At 35.5% G+C, this 13,842-nt stretch overlaps 1 long non-coding RNA gene across 2 annotated transcripts in view; it reads right to left on the bottom strand.

Annotated features, from left to right (window-relative positions):
- LOC116665280 overlaps positions 1–13,842 on the bottom strand; it is a 416,497-nt gene that overhangs the window by 78,166 nt on the left and 324,489 nt on the right. For both annotated transcript variants that reach the window (XR_004321816.1, XR_004321815.1), the window contains exon 5: positions 175–239. This is a non-coding gene — a long non-coding RNA (uncharacterized LOC116665280). The remainder of the gene's footprint in view (positions 1–174; positions 240–13,842) is intronic.

Below are 13,842 nucleotides of genomic sequence, written 5' to 3'. Positions count from 1 at the left end.
AAATGTTAAAAAAAAAACTTTGACTAGTGAACTGGAGGTATTAAAAAAAAACAAAGATGCACAAACTACAGAGAATAACATGGCTGCTAAGGAAACTGTTTTAGGAGTTTTGGCTTTTAAAGAAACAAGATTATGTTCAAAATATTAAACAATCAACATTGTAGGGACACTTACCAATTGGAGCAGAAGCTGTAACCAACCAATCCAGCTGACCATCGTGCTACAGTTTCACATCAGCCCTACAAGTAGAAATGCCCTGATCAATAAAAACACACAAAAATTCCTTTATGGACTACTGCATTCTGTTGATTCTTATTTTGTGGTTGGCTTTATTCCTTTGACAACTATATAAGTTTAAAAAGCTAAAGCTCTAATCTGTTCTTAGAAACAATGATCAGGACATATATGTAAACTAAAAAAAATGTACAGTATATTGTATATATGTATTGACATGCAATATAATGTATATGTGCAGTTATGCTGTAATAATTCTACCTAATAAAACTGGAAAAGGGAAAAAAGCTTGTAAAAATTCCCTAGTGTATTAGGAAAGTTAGGACTCAGGATAAGTTGAATTTCATAAGCAAATTAGGATCATCATGAAGTCTCACAGAACTTCCTAGAGCATAAGAACAACAAGCAAGAAGCAGTGTCAGTGTCTGAAACGCTCATTGTAGTGGTCACAGGAGAGAGTGTTCTTCAACTTCTCGTTGGCTTCTCATCCTAGACAAGAAGAGACAGAGCTAAAAGAGTGAAGAGGAACTTGAAATTTTATAGAGAAACAAGTCACTTTAGTAAGCTCAGTTGTTAGGGTCCAGATCAATTATCTCCTTGTAAAAAATTACTGTGAACGTGATTGTAAATTCTAATTTTCAACAAAGGATGAAGATTTGGAGAGGATCCTGGAACTCCAGAGACTGGCATCCATAAAAACGTCTTGTTAAGCCTTTCAAAAAACATCATTAAGGATAACTCATGACACTCAAACTAATATCCATATCCACTCAATCAGTAAACATACACTGAGCACTTATTAAATGTAAAGCCTTGGGCTCTAGAGTGGGGAGAAAGATGAATTTCGGCTCTCTACGAAATTCTCTGGCAGGGATTGTAATATTACATAGGCTGGCAGTTAAGGAAATACTATATACATGGTGGGATTTAAGTTCTAAAAGTTCGTCATATTAATTTGGAGAGACTTGAGTGATACAAGTTTGATGAGCCTAAATTCAATAGGCTGATATTCCAAATCCAAAAACGATAGTAAAAGTGAATAGAGGTTAACCTAGAACATGGTGTGTATGGATATTCCACACAGGGATTGGTCCTTCATTCTTTCCTATAAAAGATTTTTATATAACAACATAGATGACAAATATATATATCTATGTAAAGCTGAAATGAATAGCTAAAATATTAAATGACAAAATTGAGACTCAGGTGTACTCTGATAGTTGATGAGTTCAAATAACATAACAGAATAAGAAGAAAGGTAAAGTCTTGATTTGGGAGCAAAATAAACCAATCGTGCAAGGATGACACAGAGTAGACCTGGCTTGACAACAGTTTCAGTGAAGAGATTCAGATTTATCTGGCCATAATTCTATATAAATTAAAAAAATGATCTGCAATTAAAAATGTTCTATTTACATGTATTATCTGATGTTTATTTTAGCATTCTTCACAACAAAAAATGAATGCAACATGAAAGCAGAAGTTTAGGGGAAAAATTATTATACATCAAGAGCCAGTGGACATATAACACAGCCCAAAAAAAGACTTTTTAATCACAAGAAAATGTTATATAAACAGAAGGATATGTGTTTGATATTCAGCATAATTTTACCTTATGTAGAAACTTTTATAGAAATCATACTGAAATGATATACGTCAAACATTTAAAAGAGGTCTCTCCACAGTATCTGAGCTCAAGGAGATTTTTTTTAAATTTCTTTTTAATTTTTTAACTTTCGTAAGGGTTTCCAAAAGCCATACTTTTGGAATCAAAATATTGTTTTAAATAAACTAACCAATTAGCCTCCTCACTGACAACTTTGAACTGGTTTTGTCTTATTACTATTTAATAGAATCTATCGATGATTGTGGGAAGATAAATTAGATTTAAAATCTCTGCAGAAAAAACTCATTATGCAAATAATTTGCCCTGAGATAAGAAGCAACTCTCTGCATTATTGTAAAATGCCTGTGCACACTGCACTCTTTTTCTCTCATCTTCTTTTATCATCTATCCATTTTCAAATCACTCAGATCTTTTTTGCAAACAATATCTAGACAATAGTTTGCTAACTGTCCATCCCTCCTTTTGTGGGAGTGATCCATTATCAGCCAGGCAGTGGGAGAGTCCCCACTGGGCCTGCTGAGTGAAAGGTGCAGAGGACAGGCTGCACTGCCTCTGGGGTGGGGACTAGGTCCAGCTGAGATGGTCAAGAGGGAACTTTGAGCAGCCTGCAGTAACACTGAAACTTTGGATGTCAGAATTAGACACTAAGGAGAATCCAAAATAAAAATGAAGGAAGAGGATCAAAGACATGTCTCTTTTATATCATAATTTTGTCTTAGGTCAGCTTTTGAAGTGCTGAATATGTGCACTAAGATGGGGCCAACATATAAACAAACTTTGACTATTACTTCCAGTCCTCAGATCGATAAAACAGTGTTTATTGACTGATAGTACAATAGTTGCAGAGCAGAAAAACATTTCTGAGGAGTGGTAGGTAAGCTCAAGGGACAAAGGAGCATTATATATTGCATTTGTGGACATATGGATGCTATCAATAAATTAGATTAAATGTATTTTTGGAATTATATAAATGAGGAAGAATTTCAGTTGATTTGATGCCATGGATATTTCTAAGACTCACACAAATTTAAAATTAATATAAAATTACAATAGCAGGAAATTTTAACTTTATGGGGTTTAGAAGTTATGAAGTATGGAATAAATCCAACCATCTGGCAACATTAAGGACGAAATTTAATTTTTTGAATTATCAACATACAGCTTAAAGATTTATGTCCAGACATAAAATAAAATCCCAAAACTTTTGAAGTATGCCTGTTAAACCAAGTAGACATTTAGAATTGGAGGAAAGAAATCATCATTTAAATAATTACATTTTAAAATGATAGCTTATTTTATCATATGCTAAAAATTAGTTTCTGAATTATTTAAAAGTATGCTCAGCAGATTTTTATATATCCCTTAAGTATTTTCCACATCTAATAGAAATGGCTGTTTTTCATAAAATCATGAGGCTCAGAGCTTTTCTATATACATTCAGTCTTTCTTTCTAAACCCAAATAAATTTGTTCAAGTTCTTTAAATGTTTCCTAGTATAAAATTTCTATATGTATACACATATATATGGAAAAGTCTAAATAGCATATAGTATAGGCTAATTTATTTCTACTTTTTTCTATGGGGCCTATGTCAGTTACATTTTAATAACTATTGAAAGATTTATTCTATTAATTTCTTGCTTATTTCAAAAAAAAATTATCAACCACGACTTAGGTGTTCATTATAGAACAATAAACAGAGCCTCTAGCGAGACTCATAGAAATGATATAAAAATGACAGGAGATTGGGGTAAAAGGATCTGAAATCCATGACATTCTCAAACTCACTGATCCCATTTTAGCTTTCACATATGAAGTATGACATAACAGCTAGACAATATGCCCTAGAATTATCATAGAAGTAAATGAAAGTCTCAGATTCTCTCGGCATAGACTTGTTCTGGGTCTTAATCTAGAAGAAAAAGAAAAATAAATAAATAAAAACATCTTTCTGGCCTTCTATTTCATCATGTCATCTAAGCCACTTTTTTGGCTGGTGACCAACTCAGAAAGGTTAATCACCCATGGTAGTGTCATATTAGAAGTAAAAAAGTGGATTCTGAAGTCAAACTGGCCAGGTTCACAACTCAGCTCTGCCATCTCTTAGTTACATCCCTTGGGTAAGTTGCTTGGCTACTCTGTGATATAGTTCTCTTTAAAATGTAGGTAATAATATTACTCACCTCATAGGGCTAATGTGAGAATAATCAAAAAATTACTACAGGTTTAAACATTGCCTGATACAGAGTAGATGGCTAGATGTGTGTTTGCTATTATTACTATCATTTTGCCCTTTGATTAACTTATCTGAAAATAGAAAAACTGGGTAGAGTTAGCATAAACTTATAACTCACAGCCTTCCCTTCTCTCTTCATCTCTCCTCACTAAAGATAGACCTTTAGTAGTATTATAACAGAATGTAAACGTTAAACTAAAGTTAATCTCACCTACTTCTTTTAGCATTTTAAGGACTCGTTCTGCTGATTTTGATGAAAAGGGCATAGTTTTCCAGTACTGAGTAAAAATAAATTTCCTCTTTTCCAAGAAGAAAAGATTAGACAATTGTGGTTTACAAAAACTGGTTCCTGTCTCTTTCAGAAAAGGAAAACAGAGTTTTCTTTACATAATGGTGTGGAGTCCAGTTTATAGTGTGTCACTGAGATTATACCTGATAGACCACCAAATGCTTCAGTGTGGGTAAATAAAAGAATACAGGTTTGATGTACATCTTAAAGTGGGTAGAGGCTGGGAGTCTGGAGAGGCTGTGTAGACATAGGAAGTAGCAGATTGAAGAGAAGGAATACGGAAAACTCAGGTGGATAATAGAAGAAGCCTTTCTGGGAAGCACCATGCAAGTAGGCAAGAGAGAGAACATTACAAGGACATTACAAGAACATTACAAAATGATTTCACTGTCCACGAGACATGTTGGAAGAGACTATTTGACAGCTAAACTGTCTTTGTATAAATTGCATGGGAACTTTTAGTGGTTGCCTCTAGATTTAGAATGTGAAATATGTATTTCCTCCTTCTTCAGTCAAAAGTAGCCTGATTTACCCTTGGAGAGTGAGTTTACTTCTCCCAAAAGTATAGTGGCAAGGCTGTTCAAGCGGACCTGAACAGATTTAATCCGGTTAATTCATCTCATTACTGTGGCCTTGGAATTTAATTTAAGGTTGATCCATAACACGGTTCAAGCCAGGGAGACCACAGGGAAGTACATTTTTCTTCCTTTGCATGAATCTGTGAGATAACATGAGGTATAGGACTGTAGTCATCATAAACAAAGATCCAGAGGCCACCACACAGAACTGAAAAAGTACACTAGTACCATGGAGGATGGAGCAAAAAGACAAGAACAAAAATTAGATGACCGATGACTTATTCACTGTGCCAAGTCACATTAGCATCCTTTATCTAGACTGCTGAGTTATAAAAGTCAAGTAAATTCATTTGTGCTTGTTTGTTATACCAGTTCATGTTGAGTCTTGTTATTTGCAATTAAAATAGACCTAACCAATACAAAGTTCACATCTATATCCCTGGTTTACATCACTTGACTAACAAGTGTTTAAGCATGCAGGAATTTTGTTTATTGTGAACCATGAATCTAGTTAGTTGACACCTCTGCTGAAGTATATCACAAAAGTTCAATCTAACCCTCTCTGGTGACCCTCAAGAATCTCTATGAGGTTAAAGGATGCTCAATTAACCAACACTGGGCTAGGAGAACTGAAAAACATTACTAAAAAACATTTTTTCAGTCATTTGTAAGCATTGTAAGTTCCACCCTAATAGTCATGGGAAGAACATAACAGCTCTAACTGTATATAATCACTTAAAGATAGCACTCTACAGGTCAAATGCACACACACACACACACACACACACACACACACACACACACACGGAGGCACATTAAACTATTCTATTGTGTCAAAAGAAAGGCATAGAAGTGGCATATGCTCCAATCACCATCCACAAATCTTAGATGTGGCCATATCAGCTTTTCTCCTGTATTACTTGGAATAGGAATCACTTTTTGTTTCCCAGAATGATAGGAAAAACTGATGTCAGTACAAAAATTCCATCTGCATTGCCATGTGAGGGCTATTAGCTCACAAGATAAGGTCTCCCAAAAGACTCATCTTCGTATTCTAAAATATGAATTTGAAATTCACTATCTAATTTTGTAAAATACTCTTTGAAATTCAGAATAACAAAAATGGCTTCCTAAAATGCCAAATTGTTTTTATAGTAGCTAGTATAAGAGCCTTGTAGATATACATGCTCTTTCCTTCTTAACAGCTTGAGTATATTGAAATAATAGATTAGACCACTTCATAACATTTGAAACAATATTTTCACAACCATGATAAAAAAAATCTCAAGTCTTTAAAGAGTTTTAGGACTTTTAAAAGATGGTAAAGAGCAAAAATAGTAATTACAGTCTACACCTACTTTACATTCTTTAATATCACACAAGACTTTCCACAGTTTAAATTGTGTGTGTTGTTGTCATTGCTTTTGTTGTTTTTTTGGTTCATTGCTATTTCTTCCTCTAGTCTATAAACTACTAAAGGGCAGGGACAAAGTCTGTTAGGCTGACAAATGGGAAGTTCTCAATATCTATTTGTTGAATGTATAGGTGAATAAATTAATGAATCATAAGTGAATGGGTAAGTGAACAAGGGTCATCCTAGACTGTGCATTGATCTGACAATGAAGGCAAATGCCTCAGTGGCATTAGTGTGTTCATATCCTTGTTGAGTAATCTCCATTTACTTACTGGACAAATATTTATTGAGCACATACTCTGACCAGCAGAATAACGACGTGTAGACCACCACACAGAGCAGCATGGTAGTTGGCAACTCATGCTCTTCTGAGAGAATATCAGCTTCAGAACCATCTATAAGTGGACTTAAGGGTCCTGCTAAAAACAAGCAAGCCTAACTGTTCCAGTTTGCCTGTGTCTGAGATGGTTCTTGGGCCTTGGATTTTTAATATACTAATTCTGGGAAAGTCCTGTCAAAGGAAAAAATGCATCAAATGGTGTTAAACAAGCAAAGGACATTTTATTCAAGACTACTGCAATAGGAGAGAGAAACTGAACTCAACTCCACTGAAACAAAGGTGAAAATGGTTTTAAGTTCTGGGGAGAGCTAGTGGGAAAAGTACTGGAGGATACTGGGAGGACTGATTAATAGGATTAGACCATTTGTGCTTGCTAATTGTTGTTTATTAAAATTAAACTCCTGCCCTTCCACAGAAACTGGGAAATAGCATGCCATCTTTCTTGATAATTACATATCAAAGGATGACTACCAGGCCCCTCAGAAAGACATCCCTGGGCTGTGAAGCCTGGCAAGCGGCTACAAGAAGATGTACATCTCAAAGGGGCAGAAAAAAGTTACAATTGAAAACTTCCTAAAGTAAATGCTCTAAGGAAAGGGAGCTCAGAGGCCTACAGTCAGGGAAAAAAATTCTGAAGTTCAGGCAAGCTGAGGAGAATGTTAAGGCCCTCATGACCAGTCTCGAGCAGACTGGGAGAGCTGATCACCTGCTAGATGTTAGGTGTTGCACAGAACTTCACCAAAATTTTTCTATAGCTGAAATTTGGAATATTCACATTTAGCAAATTCTCATATAAATCTATAACTTCATCAGCTTTTGCAGGCCTATCAAGAAAGTGACCCCCCCCCCACCTTGGAAGATAACTATCTCAAAATGCAACAATGATTTTTGTTTTCATGAAATAGTTCATGAATAGTTGAAATAGTTTTTCATTTTCATGAAATAGTTTTTAGAAACACATATTTTTGGATCTTTTGCTAGACTGTACTAAAATGAAGATTTCATATGCAGTAAAAAGCTTTAAACAAATCACACACAAAAAAGCATTCAAAGAATGAATCTCTATTTCATGATGCTTCTGCTGTACCAGAATCCCTAGAACATCCCATAAAGGACTTTAATTTATATTCACATATCCCACCAACTTATCTTAAGACTTATGATTATTTTCGACACTGAGTAAAATCAAAGACTTGAGATCTGCTTCTTTTGAAACCTTGAATTATAAGAATTCTGCCATATGGTCAACTTTGATCATTTAAACTCTGATGATAAGGACATGATAATTTGTATGTGGCTTGAAATAGCAGATCTGTTGAAATAAGTATTTTTGCCGTAATGAAAAATAAATCTCACAAGTTTCCAAGTTAAAGTGAGTTCGGGTTTTATGTAATAATACACTGTATGGTTGAACTGTATTGTTCATTTCCTGTAGTTTTAGTTTTTAGGAAAGTTCTGAGCCCAAACAGTGAAGGTGTTAGACTCTAGAAACTGCACTGAATCAAACACAGTATTAGAGACAAAAAGGACATCTTTTTCCAATGCCTGGGGCCAATTCATTGTTGGCTTGAGCAAAAAAAAAGAGTGAAATGAGAAAGTCTAGATATTTTTGTAAAGAAACAAATAAATTATTGAAGTCAAAATGAGGTCAACAATTTTCAATGTTTATCATATTAAAAGAAAGAACATCACTTCATCAGTAGCCTAACACTACATTAATTTTCTTCAGTGGGCAGAAAAGTGAATTGGTAATTCCAGGAGAGTTTTTATTTTTCTGCTAGTTTCAGGAATTCTGCTTCTCTGTGATGTGTGTGTGTGTGTGTTTGTGTTGTGTGTGTGTGTGTGTGTGTGTGTGTGTGTGTGTCGGTGAGAAACACTTCTGAGAAACTATCCAGACTAAATAAAATTAGGAAAATGTCATAACTTAGGTTTATGATTTAGTAGGTTTATTAAAAACTTAGGTTTTTGGGATTTGAGAGAAAAACATAAACCCAACTGAGCATACATAACAATTAAAAAATGTTTGGGTGGGTAAGAATACACCTAAATTGTGAATCAACTTTGGTAAAATTTTAGGAATGGAAATGTTGTGTTGAAGGTCAAGACTAAAATGAGAGCTTGTTTTTTTTTTTTAATTATGTTTTATTTTACTCATTCTAAAATTATTTACTGACCATCTTCTATGTAATCAGGCATTAAGATAGGTATTATATGGATGGGAATGGTCTCTGAGGAAGTAATATTTAAGAAATAGACTCACATGTATATCACTCCAATACAGTAGAAACCTAGTTCTTCTTGCAACATGGGATAGGTGAGTTTGTCAGCAGAACAGCCCTCTTCCATATTATCTTTCTGAAGCAAATTGCAAAAGACTATGTCATCTTCAATATGTGGATTCTAAGATTATCCTGGGAGTTGCTTCCATTATAGCTAACTGAAATGGAGAAATACTAGTGGTAGGGGTGAGGGACAAGTGCAGGGATATTTAACAGTCCAGGGTTGGAAGTGACCCAATTCTCATCTGTTCACCTTACATTGAATACAACTGGTCACAGGATTTCAGCTCAATGCAAGAGAGCCTGTAAAATTTTGTCTTATGCTTCCCATATAAACTTCACAATATGAAAAAGGAAACATGTGTTCTTGGTGGACAGTTTGCCATTTCTTCCACAATCTATTTCTCTCACCACTAAATATTGCTCTGTACTCCATCACCAAGAAGGCAACTCAAAATCCAATCCACTTGTTGCATACAGTACAAAGTCCAGGGTGTATAGATGCTGCACTGTCTTCTCCATCATTTCCAGAGGTGGCTTCTCATAATTTAATGACCCACACATCAAAAAGGCCAATTATTTGCATTTTCCAACCTCATATGCCCATTTTATACACAGGAGAAAGAGAGCAATAAAAACTACCATTTCAAAAATTTTTGTTGTTGTTTCTATTTACTTTTCTTTTTTTAAATTGAAGTATAGTCAGTTACAATGTGTCAATTTCTGGTGTACAGCATAATGTTCCAGTCATGCATATATATACCTATACTCATTTTCATATTCTTTTTCATTAAAGGTTAATATAAGATATTGAATATAGTTCCCTGTGCTATACAGAAGAAATTTATTTTTTATCTATTTTTATATATAGTGGTTAACATTTGCAAATCTCAAACTCCCAAAATTAATCCCTTCTCACCCCCTTATGCCCAGTAAGCATAAATTTGTTTCTTATGTCTGAGAGTCTGTTTCTGTCTTGCAGATGAGTTCATTAGTGTCTTTTTTTTTTTCCTTTTTTTTCTTTTTTAGATTCCATGTATAAGTGATATCATATGGTATTTTTCTTTCTCTTTCTGGCTTACTTCACTTAGAATGACAGTCTCCAGGTCCATCCATGTTGCTGCAAATGGCATTATTTTATTCTTTTTATGGCTGAGTAGTATTCCAATATATAAATATACTACAACTTCTTTATTCAGTCATTGTCAATGGACATTTAGGTTGCTTCCATGTCTTGGCTATTAAATATAGTGCTGCTATAAACATTGGGGTGCTTATATCTTTTTGAATTAGCGCTCCCCCTGTATATATGCCCAGGAATGGGATTGCTGGATCATATGGTTAGTCTATTTTTAGGTTTTTTAGGAGTCTCCATACTGTTTTCCATAACAGCTGCACCAAACTACATTTCCACTAGCTGTGTAGGAGAGTTCCCTTTTCTCCACACCCTCTCCAGCATTAACTATTTGTGGACTTTTTAACTGATGGCTATTCTAACTCATTGTAGTTTTGATTTGCATTTCTTTGATAATTAGTGATATTGAGGATTTTTTCATGTGCCTATTGACCATTTGTATGTGTTCATTGGAGAACTGCTTGTTTAGGTCTTCTCATTTTTGGATTGGGTTGTTTGTTCAAAATGTTGAAGAATACAATATATACAGCAGTCACTCATCTATAACAATCATAGCTTCTTAATTGGCAATGATCACGGAAGTCTCCACCCTGACAGTAAGGGAAAGTCTTTAGTTGACCTAGATACTATTACCTGGAAGAAATTATTATTCTTCTGTTGTTCATCTATTATTGTCCAGAGCCACATCTAAAGGGGGTTGTTGGAGAGTACGTCCTCCTTGAGGGCTGCACAGATTTCACCACTCCCTACTTGTTACATACAGAAATTTGATGGCTAAGAAGCTGCTACAAGGCTTGAATAGTCAAAGGCTCCTTCAGTGCAGGCTCACATTTCTTTGGAATTACAAGCTTTCAAAAACAGTACACTTCTGATATACTTGCTTACAGTCAGTACCAGGTGCCAGTAACCACAACTTAAATTTTCTCCTAGGCATAATTCTCAAATCTGATTTATTTCCTTTCTTCCATGCCCCTAGGTCTCTCTCGATAGCAGCTACCTTGAGGCCATGTGAAGTGACACACTTGAGTGGAAAGGAAGAACTTTTAATTTAAACCTTTCAAAGCTGAGTTCTTCTGTTTAATGAGAATGGGGATGAACCTTTGTTACTTATGTTCTTTTAAAATCTTGGTTTCTCTTGTTTAAGTTTCAAAACTCTTAACCCTTTTGTTTCTGCTCCCGAATCAGTAAATTCTAGACCAACATGCTTGCTTTTGTGTAACATCTTCCTACCCACAGTAAGTAACAAGCTATCCAAGCTACGAACATTCTGCTCTCCAACCTCTTCCAGGGCTACAAATTTTGTAGGCAGTTACTCTACTTTCTTCGCTGTTGAAGGCAACACTTCTCCTTATCAGCAAGGTTAGACTAACTGCTATAAAAGCTAGAAGCCAAAATGTACATTGGTGTAAATATAATAGAGGATTACTTTTATTCATGTAAAAGTATTGGGTAGGTGAACAAATTAATGCGATCGTACTTTGTCCACACAATTGTTCAAGAACCTATTTTGATGGAGCCACTGACATTGTCAATATGTGTTCAAGGGCATCTGAGAGTTACCTCTAATACAAGTCATACCAAAGTTCATAAAAATGGGGGAATGCGGGGAAGATTTTAGCAGCTAAACCTCAATGTATCACATGGCATGTCGGCTTATATTCCCTTGGTCAGAACTAGTCGCATGGCTCTAACTAGCTGTAAGGGAAGTGGGAAAGGCACTGTTTCCCTTTGAAATCTATGTTTTGGAAGGGGGAATACATTTTTTTCTTGGTGGATAATTAATCAAATTTGCTACAAGCTGTGATTTAATAAATGAGAAGTAAAAGACATTTTGGGGTGGTTGGATTGGCCTGGCTTTTCCAAACTAAGTGATATAAGATGTCTTAAAGTGGAAAGATCTTGTTCTGCTGTTGTTTTAAACGTCTCAGTGTAGGCCACTGTGACTAAAGTACAGTGAAGAAAGTGGAAAAGGTGATGCTAAAAAGTGGAAAGGTACTAGGGAAGAACAAATCTGACTCCATATTAGATCTGTTTATTTGGCTCTAAACCTATGCTTTGCTCCCTGTGCTTAGGCATGCTGGCTCTGCACCTTTTGTAAAAGAAAGTTGCCTATAGCCTGAAATATACAGGATAGCACTGACCTTTAACAGTGTAACACTTTTCCATGCATACAAAGATAAAAAGCTGTAGAATCGAAAATAACATTGTCTTGTTAGAGGTTTACAGGGACACCATGACCTGACCTATGTGGACAGTTGCAAGAACAAAAGATTCTGACACCAAAAAGTTTGCAACAACCAATCACAGTGCTCCCTCAATTTAGCATAAAATAAGCCTGAATTCTGACTTGGGTAAGATGGTTCTCCAGGACATGCCATCTTCTCTGTCTGCTGGCTTTCCAAATAAAGTCAGTCTTCCTTGCCCCAACACCCCGTCTCCCAATTCACTGGCCTGTCATGTGTCAAGCAGAATGAGTTTAGACTTGGTAACACTAAAGGGGTAGGCTGGAGACAAATCAAGCAAGGAGAATTAACACATTTAAATTGCATTCTAGATGCAATCATTTACAATGTCTTTTAAGTAAACAAAAATGAATTAGTAAATATTTCAAAGGCCACATCATAGTTAAAAAAAAATTCTCTGCTTGCTGTATGGAGAACAGTGGGAGATGTAATGGTAGAATGAAAAGACAGTCACAGTAATCTTGATAAGACACTAAGGGATGCCCAGTAGAGACCTAGAGAAGGGCCCTATGCAATATATATCACTAAGCCATTAACTAGGCCCAACATGGATCACTGGGATGGTCATATCTCCGGGAAATGTGGGAAGCTGCTATCTAAAAACACAGGATCTTCACTAACATCAGTGAAAAACTTGGAAGCAAGGATCTCATTCGGACTATAACTAGTGTGCTTTCTTACCCTTTCCACATATGGCCAAGATATTTATTCCCTTCAATTATCCTTCATGTCTTCACCCTAATGATTTAAACATTTTACAATGAAAAGGGATATGTATATATATTTTTTCCACTGGAACTTCCCTCCACAAGGATTAGAGTTCTCATGCAGAGTGGAGAGAAACAAATATTTTTAGGTTTCTGCATGGTTAGAGTGTTCAGAAATAAGAAAACTGGAAGCTAGATTAAAGGATAAGCCTTAAAAGTTAAAAGATGGCTGAAAAGTGAGAGATCGCAGAGAGACTGAAAGGATTTCCCTCTTTGGTGTTTGTTTACATTTCAAAGGATGAAACCCAGAGCTATCCTTTCAACATTCCGGAGGTTTTTAAGCCATTAGGGAGCAAAGATTTCTCTCCCTCTCTCAGGAAAAGAGAAGTATTGTGTAGGCCACTCCTGCATTCAAAGCTTTGAGCTTCCTCTCCTATAGTACAAAAATATCCTTTGCCTGTGTATGGTCCATCTGGCCCTGACTTCATCATCCCGAAGAGAGAATAATAGGACATAGAGAAGTGATGTTGTTATTGCTATCAGTGATAATACACTGTCTCTGATCCAGAATCCTGGTATTGGCTTTCAGGATAATATAAATAAATATAGATATTGAAAATGTATCGGCTTGATCAAAGGTAATCCTTTCAAAGAGTGTGTACCACAGATGGATGGAAAAATCACTGAAGAAGAAATAAGCACACAAGAGCGGCATGAACCTCTAAGAACAGTAGCCAGGAGAATAAAGCTCAGAACAAACA

Source organism: Camelus ferus, chromosome 8, assembly GCF_009834535.1.
Source record: "Camelus ferus isolate YT-003-E chromosome 8, BCGSAC_Cfer_1.0, whole genome shotgun sequence".
NCBI lineage: Eukaryota > Metazoa > Chordata > Mammalia > Artiodactyla > Camelidae > Camelus > Camelus ferus.
This window is presented reverse-complemented; position numbering and strand designations above follow the sequence as displayed.